This window comes from Muntiacus reevesi, chromosome 20 (assembly GCF_963930625.1).
Source record: "Muntiacus reevesi chromosome 20, mMunRee1.1, whole genome shotgun sequence".
Lineage (NCBI taxonomy): Eukaryota > Metazoa > Chordata > Mammalia > Artiodactyla > Cervidae > Muntiacus > Muntiacus reevesi.
Window position 1 is genome coordinate 49,721,366 of NC_089268.1, and position 14,960 is coordinate 49,736,325.

Genomic DNA, 14,960 nt, shown 5'->3' on the forward strand with positions numbered 1-14,960 from the left:
CTCAGCCCTCCTCTACGGAGTCTGACATTTCAAAATACCGTTATCCACACTCGCCGAACCTAGTCCTATTTAACGATACAAAAGCCTGTCATTTTATTCAGATTATGTAATCTACAAGCTGAATTCATTGAGAAAAAACTTTTCAAGTGAACATGGAACGAAAGGTAGACAGGCTTTAAACCTTCTCAGCCCTTGCTTCCACTACACGTGCAAGGAGCTCTTTATATATAAATACATCAATCAGGAGCCCCTTATCAGTCAGTCACTGTACACGGCTCTCCTCCGGCTCCTTCCGTTCCGTCCCCGGCCCACGGGGGCCTCCGGGTTCACGGTTTACAGGCTGCCCTGGGCTCCCCTCACAGGGACACGGCCATGAGCAGGTGCTGCTCTAAGGTCTGCTGCGGCGCGGCTGGCACATCAGGGCAGTCTGAGCGCCTGTGCACCCAACGCCCATCGCGAGGAAGCCTGGGCCGCGCTCGCCGGTCCCGACTCAGTGTGACCCCCCGGGCCCCCCAGGCCCTCACCAGCTCTGGGCCCTGAGAGCTGACTCCTCGGAGCAGGAGGGCACCCAGCGCGCTGGGGACACACGTCACAGATGAATGCGCTGAGCGCCCAGCACCGCGTCCGCACGCCTCCCGCCTCCTCAACAGCATCCCCAGGCTCTCCCTCCCCCGGGCTGGTACCGCCCTGGGAGGCGGGCGGCTGGAGGGGAGGGAAGGACGCCTGTCCCGAGCCTCGGCTAGTGACCGTGGGGTCTCGGCTTCCCCGCACGCTCACACCACGTCCGGTGCCCCCGCCCCATCTGCCCCGCTCGCAGTCCTTCTCCTCTTGCTTCGCCTCCGTCAGCCTCGCTGCCTCTCTGCCTTCTACTCTGGATGACTAGCTGAGTCCGCTCTACTGCAGTCACTCACACACTCACTGCCTGTCTCCAACTCCAAGGCCACAACAGTGCGCTCCAACCTTTATCAAAGTGCTTCTCCTGCAAGACAAGAAACTTTAAAACTTCAACTTAAATAAAAATGCCTCTGGTGAATAATCTGGTTTTTCTGTAAGCTGGGTCTCTCTCCTGGGAATCAATCAGATACCACCACATGCTCCAGGATCCAGGCAGGACCACCTGCATCCCAGCTTCCTGAGACGCGCTGGAGCCATACTGAGCCCGAGCCAGGGAGCTCTGAGACTTCGTACTGAGGAGCCAGGCGCACAGCATCTGTACGCAATTAACTCGTTATCTTTAAAGAGTGAAATAACACCAAAGGATGGAGGGTGCAAAAAAGCGGCTCCAGTGCACGAAGCACACACAGAATTCCTTGAAATGACTAAATAGCTCATGAATGCCAGAGACATATGAAGGCAGGTAAATAGAAAACAGTGAAGTGAATTAGTTAAAAATCTACAAGTACCAAAATTAAGAAATCTGAAAACCGAGAGCAAAAACAACACAAGCTATGATTTCTTCAGTTGATATTATTTTGTTTCTGGAGGGTATCAATCTAGGAATGTTAAGTATGAAAAACCAATGAGGAGGCTTAAAAAAATAAATAGCTTTGCAACAAAAAGCGGCAATTAATGAAGACTATGCAATTTTAAATACATGTTAGCTAATTAAATTTCCAAAACCTACATAAGATCAGCCTGATTAAACCAAAGATTGTGAACTACGAGTTTCACAGTCGTGCGACACTTGACGTGAGAAGTGCAACATACCTCGGTCCACAGATTCTCAAACTGATTCACAGCAGCATCAGGGCGCAGCTTGAAAAACCATGCTCCTGGGGCCATTCCCCACCACCTGGGGTTTCTGGCGGAGAAGCAATCCCCGTGCATGGCTCTGATGCCCACTGTCTGACCAGCACAAGTTCCGTCCTAACAGGACTCTCAGGGTCCCCAGAGGGAACAGCCTCGGTCGGATGACGGAGACCAGTCAGCAGGAATGTTTCCCCCCCATCAGAGGAGGGTCATTAATGCCCAGTGATGGAACAGGGAAACAGGGGGGTCAAAAGAAGGGAAAGACCAGGTGACACAGACTGAGCAGTGAAGGATGGGGACCAGAAGACCGCAGGGAGACGGGAAATGCTGAAGTGTCAGTCGGGGCGTCAGGGACGCAGAGAACAGTCCACACGAGCGCGCGTGCTGCTCTCCATCAGCCAAGGCAACGAGGGACTCACAGGTGACAGTCACGTCTCGGGGTCGGGGGACCAGTGGGGAGTCTGGTGTCGAAAGAACGACGACTTCACCGCTCTGGATGTGAGCTGCATCTGCACGTTCACGGCTCAGTAGCCAAACAGTTATAATTCTGAGATTGTTCGCAGTTGATGTCACAGAGGAGCGAAAACACCTCCACGTCTGGAAGATGTCCACACCTCCCGTCAGATGGCCTCCTCACTTTCCCCCATTCTTCCCAGAAAGCAAGAGGGGAAACACCAGTAATCAATGGAACTTCTTAGGAAGTCACGATGGGGAGGCGGAGGGCGATGACAGACGACACGGCCCGTCAGCACTCGGGGTCCCGGGTGTCTCACTGAATCGGTTTCCCAAGATGAAAACCGAGGTCCAGCGTTCATCCGCCCTCCTGAGGTCACGGAGTCCCCATCCAGAAGGGCAGAGGGTGCCTGCAACCCTCCCGCCCCGGATCTGCCTGTCCTGTGGAAAACCTCGGGGCTGTCCGTCACCTGGAACTCCTGCTGCCAGGCGAGGCATGGGGAAGGGGCGGTCTACGCCCTCAGAGAAACAGCTTCAGCTTAGCTTTCACACATACACAGTTAGGTTTTTTTGTCCTAAATAACATTAGCAAACATAATTTGGAACCTAATTTTTTATTATGGCAAAAGCACCCGGCATTTACCATTTTAATCACTTTTGAGTGTACAGTTCGGTGGCATTAAGTAGGCCCAGACTGCTGGACAACCACCACGGCCCACCTAGGAACCCTCCACTCCCCACGGCGAGCCTGTGGACCACTCAACGCTCACCCCTCCTTCTCCAGGCAACCATCCTCCTACTTCCTGCGTACACGAACATGACGACTCTAGACACCTCACGTGAGTGCAATCGTTTGCTATTTGTTCTGTATCTGACCTATTTCACTTAGCATATCTCTGAGGTGCATCCACGCTGGAGCTTGTGTAAGAACATCATTCTTTCCTAAGGATGCATAATACTCCATTCCAATATTAAAAAAAAAAAAAAAAAAAAAAACAACCCAGCACATTTTGTTTGTTCAAGGAGTCCCTGGTGGCTCAGAGGAGAGTCTGCCTGCAATGTGGGAGACCCGAGTTTGATTCCTGGGTTGGGAAAATCTCCTGGAGAAGAAAATGGCAACCCACTCCAGTATTCTTGCCTGGAAAATCCCACGGACAGAGGAGAAGTCTGGCGGACTATAGTCCAGAGGGTCGCAAAGAGTCGGACACGCCTGAGCGACTTCACTTTCATTCCCCAATGGTGATCTGGTTGCTTCCACTTCCTGGCTGTTGTGAATAATGCTGTAGGGACATTCATATTCACGAGTGGATAAATACCTGACCCTCCTTCCAATTCTTTGGATACTAACCTAGAAGTAGAACTGGTAATTCCATGGATTATATACAAATCTGCATCTGCTGACAGAAAAACAGACCATACGGTAATTCCATCGTTAATCTTACTAAGTTATATTTAGCCTTTTCCTAAATTAGCTACTATGTTTAATTAGCAATTATAACCAGACCTTGGAGAAGATCCGAGTCATGGACTAGACTGTGACGACCTCCACTTTCTCGCTAATTTTCTCTGGTTTTCCTGGGATAGGGAAGCGGAGGAGAGTAACGCTGGAAGAGTTAGTACAATCAAACACAAACTGTACCAGCATCTGTCGCCGGTTCTGAGCTCTTGATCTAGAGGCAAAATCCTCATAAAACGCGTTATTTGTTTCTCTACGGCCAGGACTCACTTTCTCCCAGCCAGCCCTGCAGTCTGCAGGTAGACGTGAGGCCGCCTGCCTCCCTGAGGGTGGGATCTGGGCCTCACCAGCCTGCGCCTCCGGTCCTGAGTGCTAGCCTTGCCGTCAGAGACTGAGTCTGCTGATGACACTCGGACAGGAGGAGAGTAAAACGAACCTGAAGACTTTTGTTCTCTGGAATAAAACACTCTGGTCAGCAGTGTCACCATAAAGTCTGCAGACGTCTCTGACCAGTTCCGGTCACAACCGGGGACACGGAGAGTCCGTGCTGTGTTCGGAGGTTTCCTGGCACAAAGGTCAGTCCTCTGCAGCCTGTCTTGTGCAGAAGAGCCTGCTGCCGGCTCCGATCCTCCCCAGCGGTTCAGCTGAGTTCCCCGGAGGGCACTCATCCCGCAGGGGACTTGGGTTCCTGGATCCAGAGAAGCAGGGAGCCCTCAGTGATCAGAGGAAACCTGAGCATCATTTTTACTCAGTTCAGCAGAAATGGCAGTAACACATCCCACAGCTGTCAGCAGCAGCATCTCAGCCTGAGGAGCTGGAAACCCTCACAAGTGAACTGTGTTCTTTGAAGAGGCTGATGGAAAACTTCCAAGCAGGGAGTCAAATTTTAATTACAGATGCAAACTCAAGCTACTTAGTGTAGTTTTACTTATGAAAAAGTAAAATAAAAAGGAAAAACTACTACCAATATAAATTCTATCATTCTAAATACACGTATCAGGATAAGTTCCTACGGTGAATCCAGTAAGACTGGTGATGCTTTAAACGCAATGCACTCTAGTTCCTCATTAACAGCTTCCAGTGTAAGTCATACACTGGAGAGAAGAAAACTGAGCAAAAATCTTCATGCTGTGTCACTTTAAAGTTTCAAAAACGGAACAGAAAATGATCAGACCCACATTCTTCTTTAGTCCTGAAATAAAGGAGTCACCAGAAAAACAAATCTATGAGAAGGATAACAACCTACATGGCATGAGTCTTCAGCAGAGGAATCTTACTATCCATCTTACCTACAAAAATTTTATTTCTTGCAAAAATGATTCTACTTTATTTGACACAGGACTGAATCCACTCAACACTTTCCTTTACAAAATTTGCCTTGACTTTTAGAACCAGCTTTTGCAACTATTGTTTCAGTAAGAGAAGTAAGTAATCGATTATAATCTGATTTCCCTGTTTAATTTTAAGAGTGTCTGCCCAGTAATTTTAAATTCTACATATTAAAGGAAGACACACTCGTGGTCAGATACATGTAGACTACAACCAAGTTCTACTCCAGATAACACTAGTTCAGTCTACATGGACTGCCTCCAGTACATTCCTGGCGGAAATGTTCAAGTGCTGTGTCCTAGCGCTGGTACAGGGGCGCCTCACGGAGGCCAAGACTCCGAAAACCCCTTCTTGGATCACACACTATCACCCATAGTAACGCTAAGGTCAAGGTGTTTGCCGATATGCACAGCGAGGCCTACTTCAGCCTTCCAGCTGCAAAGTCAACAGCAAGGGACCGGGGATGACCACCTGTCATCTGGCCTTTCCGTCTTTTCCACGTGCTCCCATCGCATTCTGGGTCTTGCGTATTCACACATCAGAGGACAGCAGAGGACAGTACAACTTCTTCGTGTAAAGTGAAGTGGCTCAGTCGTGTCCGACTCTCTGTGACCCCATGGACTGTACAGTTCATGGAATTCTCCAGGCCAGAATACTGGAGTGGGTAGCCTTTCCCTTCTCCAGGGTATCTTCCTGACCCAGGGATCGAACCCAGCTCTTCCGCATTGCAGGTGGATTCCTGGGTTCTTTGTGTGAACTGACTTCCTAAAGCAGCCTCCCTCCCTAACCCTCACTTCATCTCTAAATGAGCAACAGCTTAAATCAGAAAAGCACCTGCGTTAACTTCAACTGCGTTCTCAAACGCTACCACGACTCGAGGGTCGCAGCTCAGTGAGGGTTCTAGACCTCGATGGGCAGGAGAGATCAGGAAAGCCACAAAGGCAAAGCTGCTGACCACACAACTCGCCCTCAACAAGATGAAGCCGGGAGACAGGGCCGCGGGAAGCTGAGGTGCTGTACCTGGCCCCAAGAGCAGAACACAGATCGCTCTGGGCTTCCTGGAGGCCAGGGCAAGGCTGGAAACCCCACTGAAGGACGATCCTAAATGAGAAATGCACTGCCTAAGACGACGACCTGGTACTTCTAAGACCCAACAGAAGTCACTCCTGAGGGTCTCTGAAAGATCAAGAGACAAGACACACACGCTCAGCCTCCCCAAGACGCGGCGAAGGCACAGCACACAGCGGGAGGGAGTGAGAGCCGCTCAGCCGTGCCCGACTCTGAGGCTCCATGGACTGTGCAGTCCACGGGATTCTCCGGGCCAGAATGCTGGGGTGGGTCGCCTTTCCCTTCTCCAGGGGATCTTCCCAACCCAGGTCTCCTGCATTGCAGGCAGATTCTTTACCAGCTGAGCCACAAGGGAAGCCCAAGAATACCGCAGTGGGTAGTCTAACCCTTCTCCAGCGGATCTTCCCTACCCAGTAGTCGAACCGGGGTCTCCTGCATTGCAGGCAGATTCTACCAGCTGAGCCATGAGGGAAGCCAAGTCCACGGGGTCACAGGGAGTCGGACATGACTGAGCACCAACAGAGTGGACCGCACGCTCAGCGGGTCCCCGGAGTGCACCAAGGCAGCGGCTTTCCCAGCGTTCCCACACACGGGGTTTTCCTCCTTGAACAGACTCTAACACAGCCTCAGACACAGAGCTGATCCAAGCAGAGGGGAGGGGAGGTGGATGTGCCAGCTCCTCGTCGGCCCCCAGACCCGCCCAGCATGGATGTGGGGCTGGACCTCCCTGGGAGAAACACCAAGCGTCCCTGGACTTGGGGCGCTCTGTGAGAAAATGAGAAGGTGTGGTTTTACTTTAAAAGGAAACGGGCGGTGCGGACTTGCTGCCCGTCCTCAGAGCTTCGCTGCTGGGCTGGAGCGACCGCTCCTCTTCTTCCCTTCGGGGGAAGGGGAGGGTCAGACGGGCCACAGGGCAGGCCCGGGGCCAGAGATGGCCACCTCGGGCTCCTCACCTGCCCTTCTGGACAAGCTCTAATTGCACGTTCAGGGAGCTTTCAGACCATGAGAACGAGGTCAAAGCTCAACCCACAGGGAACTTTGAGAAGCCGTTCTAAGTACCTGTGACGCTCACTCAGAATTCAGCTTCTTTTTAGTCAAGATTTATCTCATGATGACCAAGAGGAAATTTACTCACGGGAACATAGAAGAAAGTTCAGAACATCTGGTGTAAAGAATCACCTCCTGGGAGAAGGGTGAAGTATGTTGTCTATTAAAAACACAGTAACCAACTCAGTGACCCCACTCCAGGGATTTAACCAAAAACACTGGAAACATGTCCACGCAAGGGCACGGACACGCACGGACACACGTGTTTACAGCTGCGTTACGCACAGGAGTGAAACGTGGGGTGACCCAGACGCCATCAGCAGTGTGGAATATTCACACTACGGAGTATGGTCCAGCCATAAAAAGGATGAAGCATCCACTTATCACTGTGACACGCATGAACTCTGGAAACACGCCAAGTAAAAGAATACAGACAGAAAACCCACAGAAGCAGAGAGTAAGTTATTAGTTCCCAGGAGCTGTGAGGAAGGTGGAAAGGGGAGTGATTCCAACAGGTACAAGGTTTCCTTCTGAAGTGAAGACAATGTTGAGGAACTAAACGGTGGCTATGGCTGCATAACCATGAGAATGTACTTAATAAAATCTGAATTGTATAACACTTTCAAAGCATGCATTTTATGGTATGTGATATCTGTCTCATTTTTCTAAATGCAAAAAAAGTACCTACTCAAATAACAGAAGCTCAGTAAGGTAGTTGTTGATGTAATACATATGTTTGCATTCAAATTATATAAGGTACTCTAAGATTAAAAACAGTGAAATTTGCAGTCAGATTATTATTCCAAGAAGGGAACATTACAGGTCAATGTCAGTAGTAAGTTAGGATCTTACATCTATAATACTACGTAGTAAAGCAAACGCAACCATGTATAAGCAGCATAAAGTATCACAGCCAAGCTGAGTCAAGGCTGACTTGGTGTTCAGGGGGAGGGCATGAGGACAGAGCAGAACCCAGAGTGGCTGACCCATTTAAAGGAACAAATGGGAAAGAAAAATCTCAACAGATATAGGCAATGCAATGTTAACTTGTGATAAAACACTCTGCTGGAAATAGAGCGAAACTCTTAACTAACTTCAGCCCTGGTTCTGAACTCCTCTGTGCCCACACCCTCTGCTATCTCTGAGTGTCCCGCTGTGGACTGGCGGACTCTTGCAGCCCTGAAGCTGAACAGAGGCAGGAGGGGTCTCTCTGTGGAGGATGAGACCAGATCAGCCGGAGGAAGAGAGGCCAAGCTGCTGCCCGCGGGCGGTTCCGGCTGAGGCTGGGCTCCCGAGTCAGACCGCCTTGGGTCCTCCCTGGCTGCCCCGCGCACCGGCAGCCGCCCCACGTGGCTGCCCTGGGATCCAGTGACTGACAGGCGTAAAGCACCTGCCCAGGCCCTGACAAGCGTCCTGCACACGCGGGGAACACGCGACGCTTACCGCACACACGGCAGTGCAGTCTGCCCCTTGCAAACCGCCTTCGGACCTAACTGTGCTGTTCCTCATCACCTCAACTGTGCTTCAGTAGCAAACATGTCCATCTTGTACAAGCCGAGAATGAGAGGAGAGTGATTTTAAAGACTGTGCCTGTAGCTTATAAACTGAGGCAACACTGGCTTATAACATTGTGTAAGTTTCACGTGCAGAGTATTGTCATTCGACTCTGCACACTGCAGCGTGCTCACCCGCGGGGTCCGCAGCGTCCGTCTGTCGGCCGTCTGCCCCACACCGCTGACCCGTCCGCCCATCGTGCCCTCCTCCACCTCCCTTCCTCTCCGGGAACCACCACTCTGTTCTCCGTTCACTTGTACACACGCACAGAAATATCACGTGTGAGTGACATACAGTATCTGTCTCTCTTCATCTACCTCATTTAGCATGATACCTTCTAAGTTCATGCTGTCTCAAACGGCAAGATCAGATTTTTAATGGCTTAGTATTGCTTTGTGAGTATGTGAGTGAGTGTGTGAGTGTGTGCGAGTGCGTGTTTATGCCTCACATCTCCTTCGTCCATTCATCTGCTGATGGGCACTTAGGCCGCCTCCACACCTCGCTTACTGTAAACACCGCGGTGAACACAGCAGTGCCTGTCTCTGAATGAGCGCCTTCACATTCTTTGGGTAAATACCCAGAAGTGGAACAGACAGATCGTAGCTCTGTTTTTGTTTCCTGAGCAGCCCCCACACTGTCCTCTGCAGCGGCTGCACCGGTTTACATTCCCACCAGAAGTGCAGGAGGTTCCCTTTCCTCCCCCCTCCCCACACTTGCTATTTCTCACCGTTCTGGTAACAGCCTTTCTAATGGGGATGAGGTGCTCTCTCTGTGGTTCTGATCGGCACTTCCCTAGTAATTAGTGATGTTAGAACATCGCTTCATGTATCACTATTTTTATCCTTGGTCTACACCTTTAAAAATAAGGGTCAAATTCAACACTGATACGTTCCTGTATAAAAATAAGTTGGGTCTAAGAGAAGAGGTCCCGTGGAAATGTTCAGCACGTCCCTGTCTTGTGGCTCTTAGACAAGCAGCTGAACACAGACCTGGAGGGAGCCCCGTCAAGATCAGAGATGCCCACCCAGCCACCCCGACGTGTAACTAATAAATGCTGTGCACACGGAGGTCCTCAGATCGCACGTACGGCTAAGTGACATGCCCGACATAACTCTACAGCAAACAACCTTAATGAGGAAACCTTGAATCAGAACAAACAGAACATGAAAACAAAACCTTAAATGATGCCATTTATAATATCCAGAAGTATTAGAACAGAATCCAACGGAATCAGCTAATGAAAGACCTTACATGTAAGGTCTCTACTCACAAGGCTAAAAAACACAAGTGCTAACTGTAAATGTGCCAATCTCCCTAAATGACCCGAGTGACCACAACCTCAGTTCAGACCCCAGGAGGGCTCTGTTCTCCTGGGGAGTGGAAACTTAAAAGCTGACCCTACCCTGGACGTGGACAGGGCCAAGAGTGACCGGGGCACTCCTGAACAAGCACATGGGGGAGGACTTCCTCTACCAGACGCCAAGACTTCAAGACACTGCAGTTAAGACAACGTGGGACCGTTTGCAGGACGAGAGGACAGACCGCAGCCTGAGACGGACCTGCAGAGGCAGTCTCTGGGTGTAGGCCAGAGGTGGCAGGGATGACCGTGTACAGAGCGTGACAGCTACACGTCCTCCAAGGCAAAGAAACCTGAACACGAAAGCTTCTAGAAGACAACGGAGGAGAACGGGTCTGGAGATGAGGAACAGACTTAACAGCACAGAAAGCAACAGATAAAATGGATAAGCTGCAGTACATGACATAAAGAACTCTTGTTCATCAAAACACCATCAGAGAACTGAAGAACTGATCGGCAGGTTGGGAAAGGCCCGCATCGCAGCTCCCCGAGGCCTGTCTCAGGCGCCGTGTACACAGCACACACAGGGCTTCTCAATCACTATCAGCCACTGGGATGCCACGCCACGCCCTGCTCACGCGGAGAAGTGAGAAGGGTCGAGGTACTTTCAGGATCCTCAGAGGTGAGGGCCCTGGTTCCACGAGAGCAGACTGCTCCCCGAGGGGAAGGGCTGCGGAGGGCGAGGAGGAAGAACCTGGCGATGGCGGATGGGTGACCAGGGGCCTGCCAACAGCGCCCTCAGGCCAGACCAGGGCGTGGCCCGGCTGCCTGTCTGATCGCTGCCAGAGCCACCTTCACACTCAACAGCAGGGCTGAGTGTTGTGTCGGAGCCCGTCTGGCCCCAAAGCCTGCAACACCTCCCATCTGGCTCTTTACCGCAAGCGTGCGGACCCCCAGGCTAGACTGCCCTCTTTGGTCCAAACTATTCACCGCGCGAGGCCCTGGAGAGGGAATCCCCCGCAAGGCCTGAAGGGGATCACCATTCAGCACCAGGACTGTTTCTGAGCCGAGAATTACTTTTTTAAAGTCTAAATCTGCTTTGTGCAACCGGACTTTGTGTCCTCGGCGAAAAGCAAGAAGTATGGCAAAGTCACAGAATCACCAAAGTGAACTGCTTAAGACGAGAATCATGGCCTGTGCTTAGAAACTCTTCACTTAAAAAAAGTGATTCTGGGCTGCCTGAAAGAAACCACGTTTGCTCCAAAACAGACGCCTGTAAGTGGTCTCTCTCTCTGATCGGAGCAGAGCAGACAGTGTCAGGTGCCAGTAACGCCGAGGGATGAAGTACCCGCAGCTCGGCAGGCAACCGAGTGTGCATCCTGACACCACGCTGCCTGCACTCCACGCACACCTGAGGGCAGGTGTAACATCCCTGTGAAAAGCGAGACCCAGCCCCCTCCACAGCCCCTCACTAGGGAAGTCATTCCTTCTGACCGACTCCACCGCTATTTCTCCTGCTCTGAAAACAAACGAACAAACAATAACCCAGGCTCCCCTCTGAGCTGTCTTCTCCTTAATTGTATTTGAAACTTCAAAATGAGTATTATGATTGAAAACAAATGAAAGCAATGGTAGTTTTAGGAGAAAAAAATTTCATCTTGAAACCATATAATTTTGACCTTGATCATATGATATCAGTGTCAATACTGGATCTGCTTATTTTCCACAAACTCAGAGAAAACAAAAATAAAACAAGCAACCCTGGCTCACAGGACAGCCTTAGGGAGGACATCCCCAGAATCACACATGGTTTTGCTGCTCCTCACCCACCCCCAGCAAGAGCCTGATGTTTCTGGGGAAGGGAATAACTTCTATGCTCTCAAATGATGAGAACTCATACTCCTTGATACACCTAGACATCTCAAAAGCTTCTTCTTGTATCTCAACTTTTTACTCATAACTTCAGAGTCCTCACCGCCTGGCTGTCCCTTCCAACCATCTTGTGATCTGCTGTACCTTTCCAAAACACGCCTGCAACAGGCAGGCTTCCTCTGTGCACACGGGGAAGCAAGGCAAATCAAGTCAGTTAGCTGCTGCCTTCTTGACATTAACAGCCATGTCATCTTTCAAGACACAAAACCACCATCTCAGAATTGAAACCGAGAGTCTATTCAACACTTAGAAGAGGCACTCTCACACTGATTATTAATGAGGGCTTTAAAGCCCACTATGACTGGATCCTTCGATCAAAGTTCTAAAATCAACAACTTTGATAAGCAGGTGCAGCTGCTATGGAAATACATTTCAGAGGCTCTTCAAAAATTTAAAACATACAATTACCATATGATCCAGCAATTCCCATTTCTAGGTATTTATCTGAAGAGAATAAAAACACTAATTCAAAAAGATACACACACTCTTTTGCTCACAGCAGCATTACTTACAATAGGCAAGACAGGGAAACCATCTAAGTGTCCGTGGGTAAACGGCTAGAGATGTGGAGTGTACACACACACACCACCGCAGAATTTACCACGGACACGGAAGCGTTGTGCATGAGGAGCTGTGGACACAGAGGCTGCCGTGAGTTCCCCGGGGGCGTTCACCCGTGTGCAGGGTTGGCACCCCCAACACCCCCGCGCTGTTCCCCGAGGGTCAACTGTGAACAGGTGTCAATCACCTTGAGATACAAATGTGCCCGTGTCACTGCTGGACTTGAAAAGCTGGCTTCAATTTTCACATGAGCTAACAATACTTCAAAAACCAGATACCTTCAGGCTGAGAAGCAGCCACGCAGCACTGGTTTCTTGATTTCAAACCCCAACCACCATGTTGATTCTCCTCTGGGGTGTATGCCAAGCCACGTCATATATCCACGTTATATACAGAAAGGGTTATATACCGTTTCTATCTCATGGTTTCGAAAACTCCAAGTCCTGTACTAAAAGGGAATACTTGGCAGTTAAAGCAACTTCTCATTCATAAAACAGAGCAGCAGAGCAGCTAACCTGTCATTCTCAGTGGTGACAGCGATTAGGCTCAATGCCAAGAGCCTGGAAATAGGGAGCAAGAGGAGCCTCGCTCCCGCCACACCTCCCCTCTCACAACCCCGCAGGCTCCCGTGGAGGCCGAGGTCAGGGGGCGTCCAGCCATCGTGCGCTCTCCCACCTCTCGTGGTACCTCCATCTGTGCAAACACCGCGCTGGTGTCTCAGTCCTGCTGCCCCCGTCTGACATGTGACAGGTGGACTCACTCATGGGATGAGATACAAAACCCTTACCCTGTTACCAACATGAGACAATCAAAATCGTGGGCATGCCTCCTAACATACCATGTCTTGTGAACTACTTGACTTGAGGGTTTAATTACAACCAGAGATTGTCCCTGTTAAGGCTCTGATCCCTGTAGACTCCCAGAAATTGCCACGATGACAGCTATCAGCAGAATCAGTCCTGCAGGCTGGAGAGAGAAGGTCGCTGCTGAAAGCGGACCCCCACTCAAGCTGCCAGCCCGGGGGAAGCGAGGGGATTCCAGACACAGGACACGTTTCAGGCTCCACGGCCTTCACCCCTGACCCAAACGGAGCCAAATGTTTAATTTTCAAAAGCAGACTTTATGGCTCCTGATCACCCCCACCCCAGGATGAAGCCTGTCCCGGGAGAAAAGGCGCTGTAAACCCTTAAGGCAGACACCAGACAGGCCGTCCACGCTACCCCCTGGGGTGGGAGCCCCTGTCCTGCGTGGGGCCAGGCGGGCGCGCACACACGGGCTCAGACAGGAGATGAGTGTGGCCTCCGGGTAAGGCTGACATGGACGCGAAGACTTCACATTTTGAGAAAGTTAAACCACCCACCACTCTGCCCCCACCCCCTCCCAACAAGTAAGGGATACATTAAGAAAATCAACACAAAAATGAATGCAAACAGGCAAATGTAGCTTGTGAAACAGTTATCATGTTATAAAATAAAAACGATTCCATTTTCTACCTTCTCATCAGGCAGATTTATTAACGGTTGATTAAGAACAGGTGAATGGACACCTGGTCTTCAGGTTTGTTTAGAGATGAATCTGTTCCCATCTGTCAAAACCTTAGGTCTGCTGTAGCCCTTGCATTCACCCTTGTTCACAACAGCAAGCGCACAGCCTCAAATGACAGCATCTCTGCACGTACATCCATGTGGGTGTGAACACACACATGTGGGGCAGGGGCGGGGAGGGAGTAAATGAGGCGAAACACGGAAAATGGTGAACATAGGGACAAAGGGTAGATGTGCTTTCCTTCCGCTGTCTCCCAACATCCCCGTACGTCTGAAATCATATTTAAAAAAAAAATCATGTTTACAACTTAAAAAGAAGAGAGGCAGAGATGTGAGTCTTAACACAGAAAGCTCTCCAAGACGTGACATCAAGTGAGAAAGACAAACCCAGGAACGTTGACGGAGGATGACTCCACGCTGACAAGTCCAAGCAGACAGAAAAACATCTGGAATGACACACGGCAAATCGTGAGCGTTCCCTCTGCGGAAGGACACGGGATTCTGAGGGAGCAGGTGATGGCACACTCTCCTGTTTTTGCTCAGAGTACTTGTCAAATTCACAGCATTCACGGATTACTTGTGTTTAAGACGGGGGGGTGGGGGGGAGTTTACCTTACCTTTTCTGCAGTGGTAACATCAATAAAATACATTTACCTAGAGAGAAAAAACTTAATATAATGCGGTTCTCCCCTAGAGGACGCACCCAGACACAGGCCCCTGGGAAGGTGGGTGTGCAGCAGACGGGAGCAGGACACACTGCCACGTGTCCCGGTGCCTGAGGTCACGCGAGCATCTAAAGGCAGAGCCGGGACGCTGAGCGGGGAGCGCCCGGGCCCAAGGCCACAGCGCCCCCTGCTGAGAAGCTCGACACTGCAGCTCCGACGGCAGGCGTTGCAGGAGACGTTCAGGCCACAAATAACCACAAGCCCTTTAAAGAACGAGGGCCGGTCACGTGAGTGGCAAAACACAT

At 50.6% G+C, this 14,960-nt stretch overlaps 1 protein-coding gene across 2 annotated transcripts in view; it reads right to left on the reverse strand.

Annotated features, from left to right (window-relative positions):
• The window catches only part of CDYL (chromodomain Y like), a 95,100-nt gene that overhangs the window by 12,998 nt on the left and 67,142 nt on the right, over window positions 1–14,960 (reverse strand). The gene's annotated exons all lie outside the window — the stretch shown is intronic.